Consider the following 6,000-nt stretch of genomic DNA (forward strand, 5'->3'; position numbering starts at 1 on the left):
ATAAAAATAAAAAGAAAGGAAGAGAAATGGAACAATGATGGAAAATAGGAGACTGGCCTTGATCAAAAAAGGATTTTAGATTAATGGAAAGAAGGGTTCATTGGTTCAAGATGGCAGAGTAGAAGGACATGTATGGCTCATCTCCTCTTGCAAGAGCCCCAAATTCACAAACAGTTACAGAATAACCATCAACAGGTGGAGGCTGGAACTCAAGGGAAAAAGAGATGTGCCATGTCCAGCTACAAAGGAGAAGCCACAGTGAAACAGCAGGAGGGGCATAGTCATGATAAAAGCAAAACCCATACTCTCCAGGTGGTTGACCCACAGACTGGAGAACAACGATACCGAAGAAGTTGTCCCACTCTTGTGGAGGTTCACAGTCCCATGTCAGGCTGCCCAGTCTGAGGATCCAGCCAAAGCATTACGAATCCCCAGGGAACCTGACTTTGAAGGCCAGAAGGATTAGATTGCAGGACTTCCACAGGCCTGGGGGAAACAGAGACTCTTACTGTTGAAGGACACAGACAAAACCTTGTGTGCACCAGGACCCAGGGGAAAGGAGTAGGTCAATGGAGAGAAGGAGGAACATTCTGCCCACTCCATCAGGGAGGGTCTTGGGAATTCCCTCTGCCTTTTCAACCAGAGTGCTTCCTGGAGGCTCTGAACAAGACCCAACCCACGGTTCCCAACATTCTATGGCTGATTGGAAAAACTCAATGATATTTGGTTTACCACTAGAAACCCAGATATTATGCCAGTCTCAGAAGCCAGCAAACATCCAACGACTCCTCCCACTAAAAAGTGCTTAGAGAAGACAGGAGGCCTCTTCTCACCTGCTGAAGAAAGCACACAAACCATTCCAGACACTTTTCTCTTCCACAAATCCCTCTTTCTCCTGAAAGGGGTTATCTTGCAATGTCCCCATCCCTCCCAAGGGCCTGTGCTGCCAGGGACACCATTCAGAGAAGCACTGTCATCTCTATACCTCTCCCAAGGCCAAGATGGCTTATGTCAGAGCACCTGGGTTCCTCCCTTCTCTGGGGTGAACAGGGGATACATCCCAGAGAGGGGAAACATTGGCATATGGAACCATGCTGGGGACAAGAAGTCTGTTTGTTTGGTGTTCTCAGAACTAGCAGGAGGAAATGCATTTTAGCCAGGGAAGGAAAAAATGATAATAATAACGTGTCCAGCTGTGAACGACAGCCAAGCCAGCAGAAGGTGGGTGAAAATGGACAGCTGAGGAAGTGACTGGCTGGACGTCCAAGAACCTGCATCACCTGAAACAGTGAAAATGACTGGGAAGTCAGAGCGCTGTGTGAGAGCTGCAATCACCTCATACACATCCGTCACTTTGCCCCTCACTGACCGTGAATGTCCCTTGACCAGCATGCAATATATCCACAGCACACGGAACTGCACTTCTGGAAGTATAAGAGGACATCCGACCATGTCTGAGGTCAGCCTCACTTATAAACTGTGAATTCATGGAAAGTGTACATTTGTGTGTGTGCATGCATGCGCCAGTGATGGACTTCCTCTTCATTGGGTATGATATTGTGCAGGGCCCCGTGGGGCTCCTGGGCACAAGATGTTTCTGTGTCCCCCATTTCTTTAATGAAAGGAAACAGCTTCATTCAGCCTTCATGATCTTCCCTGGGTTCCAAGTGGCAGATTCAAGCCACTTGATTAGGAAAAGGAGGGGAAGAGATACCAGGGAGAAACAAACAGTCAGAAGCAGGTTTGGGCTAAAGTTCTCTTTCCCCATCGGTGGATACACACAACAATCTTTGGCCTATTTTGCAGATACTGAAACCCCTCCCAAGTGGGAGAAGTTAGCAATAAATGATAGTATGCTGCCCACAGGCCTGGAGACTCCAGAGCAGTCGGACCTGAAGGCTCATGATGCTGACTCCTACTTACCTCACCACCAACCCATCAGAAGAACCTCCAGGAGCTGATCATGCCCTCTTTGAACAATTACTATAAAACTTCTCACTATCTTCCCCAAGTGTGGACACATGGTTTTGAGGGCGTTCGCCCACTGTGGCTCCCTTTCCCTGGCCTAACAACAAAGCTGTCCTAGTCTACTCCACCTGAACTCTATCTCTGAGATTTGATTTGGCACCAGTATACAGAGAAGCTGGGCTTTTGGCATCAAATGTGGTACCCAATGCGGGGCTGACTCAGGGACAGTCCCAGGCAGGGAGGGGTCCCTAGAGGCCAGATTGTCTAGGACCCTTGCTTGAAAGTCTGAGCCCTAGTCACACTGATCTGCTATCCTGGCAGCTGGGACTCCAGGGTGAAGGGGGGACCACTCTACCAGCTGCCAAGGCCCTTTTGCCTTGAGGTGTTCCTCTCTTCCTCCTGCTTGGACAGCCCTGGACTTCCTACTCTGCGGAATTACTTTGAGAAAGCAGAAAAGATAGTGTCTGACATCTAGACACCTCTACCAGAACCTGGTAAATCCCAGGAGTGCACTCCCAGGCTTCTTCAACTTTGTCCCCTTGAGGGAATTTGGGTTCTCATTTGGGATTGTTCATTTCAGAAAGGAGATCCTGTCTGTAAGGCACTGCTTGGACTAAGGTCACAGGCTTAGTGGGACTTGGAAGCAGCCGCTCTGAGTTTTGTGCTGTCTGTTGTTTTCTGGAATAAGGCTTCCGTCTGCAGGCAAATTTTGTTTTGTTTTCAGTCCACTAGTGAGGGTTTTTTGATCAATATGGGAAGTGCTTCTTCAATCAATATGGAAAGAGCTTCAGTTTCATCTGATAGCCCCCAGGGGAAAATTTTCACAGCTTGGATGACCTATAGTTAGAAACCTATGACTAATAAAAGAAATTGTTTCCAAAATTTTTGGAAATTTTTTTCCAAAAGAAAAAAAATCGTTTCCAAATCCAAGCTTGCTCTGCCTGCCACACAACAGGCCAGTGAATCTGAGAGACAAGGTGTGAGGCAAGGAATAAGCTTTATTCAGAAAACTAGCTGACTAAGAAGGTGGCAGACTAATGTCTCATAGGAACCTTCTTGTCAGGAAAGTTCTTTTATAGAGTAGAGACAGAGAGGAGCAATGAGGAAATATAGTCAAAAGGTAGTATACAACTATCATGTAAGAAACAAATCGCCAGTCTATGTTCGATACAGGATACAGGATGCTTGGGGCTGGTGCACGAGGATGATCCAGAGAGATGATATGGGGTGGGAGGTGGGGTTCAGGATTGGGAACTCACGTACACCCGTGGCGGATTCATGTCAATATATGGCAAAACCAATGCAGTATTGTAAAGCAAAATAAAGTAAAAATAAAAAAATTTTTTAAAGGTAGTATACAGAAGAAGTAGAGAGGAAGTAAAGTAAAAAGCGTCTTCAGTCTTGGAAAACACCTCCTGGAAGGGTCAGCCTCCCATGTAATTTAACACACCAAGTGAACTTAATTAGGTTAATATCTTCTTTTGGGGTGTTTCACAGGCTGTTTGAAGCATCCCAAAGTTAGCTACAGGTAATTTGGCTTGAGAAGTTTTGTCAGAAGAACTTAAAAGAAGTTTTTCTAAACACAACAGAATCATAAGTCACTGTGAAATAGTTATTTATTTAGCCAAAGTAACAATGAAAGAGTTCAAAGGCAAATATAGAGCACTTAAAAGGTAAAGAAACTTTAAAAATCTGTTATCAAAGGCAGTTTCGCATCTTCAGAAAACTTGGCCATTTTAACAGAAAGAAAAGCCAAATTTATGTTTTGCACTAGCTTCCTTTTAAGGTTCATTTACTCAATCACACTTATTTTAAACTTAGTCAATCCTGACTGATCATGGGGTCCATTTTCCACAAACCTTTCATCATTTAACTGATTTTAGCACAATTTTAGCTTGTTGTAGAATATCTGGAGAGATCTTAGAACATATATTTCTAAAAGTTCACTCAAAACTTTTTTCTCACTTGTATTTTCTTTCCTTAAAGTTTCTTTATCTAAAAGACTCTTGTTTCAATTTCATTTCTTTAAAAGTTTCTTTACCTTGAATTGGGCCACCACTCACCTGTGGGTGCATCGCTTACTTTGCTGATGTGTTACAAAGAGCATACACAGAGGCTCGAGGTCTAGTGGAAGGAGACTAGTCCACCATCTTGGATCTAGTTGCTTATAAACAGCCTTTGTAATATCCTTGGGTTATGTCATTCTTTCAAAGGTTGTACCCTGCCCCCCACACTCCTATTTCATTTCCACCCTCAGAGGTTTTACTCCCATATTCTCCTGGGAAGCAGAGGAGTGATGGTCTATCTTCTGTAACTGCTTCAAGGCCGAGTAGGGCCATAGACCCTGCCTGTCAGGGAGTAAAAATCTCTAGATACCTGGTCTATGGGCCCCAGGCGCAGGACAGCTCCTTGTTTTAATCTGTATGGGCTGGAATCCTCACCTATTTTCATTCTGAAAATGAATTTTCAAACATGAAGTTTGAAAATCCTCACCCAACATCATTTTAATGTTGAACTGTTGTAACTGCTTCCATATTCTTCCTGTGAATCTCCTTGATAACTAAGACCTTTTTGTAACAGGATCAGAGTACAAAAGTATCTATAAATGACAAAAGAATCATGTTGAATATCTGATTAATTGATAAAGAAACTTGGACAACAATTATTCCTTAACAACAACAACAACAACAACAAAACCAGACATCTCAAAAGCAAATATAAACTACTTAAAGGCAAAGAAGCTCACAAAATCTGTTATCAAAAATGGCAGTCCAAGAAAATGTTTCTCTGAACAGGGCAAGAAAAGCCAAATCCAACTTTTAGTTAAATGATGAAAGGTTTGTGGAAAATGGACCCCAAAAAGGGTTTTGTACAGAGTCAGTCAGGATTAACTAAGTTTAAAATAAGTATTACATGCTAGCAAAATAATGTTCATTTCACAGGCTAGTAAAGTCATTCTCAAAATCCTTCAAGCTAGGCTTCAACAGTACATGAACCAAGAACTTCCAGATATACAAGCTGGATTTAGAAAAGGCAGAGAAACCAGAGATCTAATTGCCAACATCCATTGGATCACAGAAAAAGCTAGAGAATTCCAGAGAAACATCTACTTCTGCTTCATTGACTGTGGTAAAGGCTTTGACTATGTAGATCATAAGAAACTGTGGAAAATTCTTCCAGAGATGGGAATACCAGACCACCTTACATGTCTCCTGAGAAATCTGTATGCATGTCAAGAAGCAACAGTTAGTACCAGACATGAAACAATGGCCTGCTTGAAAATTGGGAAAGGAGTACGTAAAGGCTATATATTGTCACCCTGCTTATTTAACTTCTATACAGGGTACATCATGCAAAATGCCAAGCTGGATGAAGCACAAGCTGGAATCAAGATTGCTGGGAGAAATAATAACCTCAGATACGCAGATGACACCACCCTTATGGCAGAAAGTAAAGAGGAACTAAAGAGCCTCTTGATGAAGGTGAAAGAGGAGAGTGAAAAAGCTGGCTTAAAACTCAGCATTCAAAAAACGAAGATCATGGCATCTGGTCCCATCACTTCATGGCTAATAGATGGGGAAACAATGGAAACAGTGACAGACTTTCTTTTCTTGGGCTCCCAAATCACTGCAGATAGTGACTGTGGCCATGAAATTAAAAGACATTTGCTCCTTGGAAGAAAAGTTACAACAAACCTAGACAGCATATTAAAAAGCAGGAACATCACTTTGCTAACAAAGGTCCATATACTCAAAGCTATGGTTTTCCCAGTAGTCATGTATGGGTGTGAGAGCTGAACCATAAAGAAAGTTGAGCACTGAAGAACTGATGCTTTTGAACTGCGGTGTTAGAGAAGACTCTTGAGAGTCGCTTGGACTGCAAGAAGATCAAATCAGTCAATCCTAAAGGAAATCAGTCCTGCATATTCATTGGAAGGACTGATGCTGAAGCTGAAGCTCCATTACTTTGGCCACCTGGTGCAAAGAGCTGACTCATTAGAAAAGACCCTGATGCTGGGAAATATTGAAGGCA

Source organism: Capricornis sumatraensis, chromosome 8 (genome assembly GCF_032405125.1).
Source record: "Capricornis sumatraensis isolate serow.1 chromosome 8, serow.2, whole genome shotgun sequence".
Taxonomy (NCBI): Eukaryota; Metazoa; Chordata; class Mammalia; order Artiodactyla; family Bovidae; genus Capricornis; species Capricornis sumatraensis.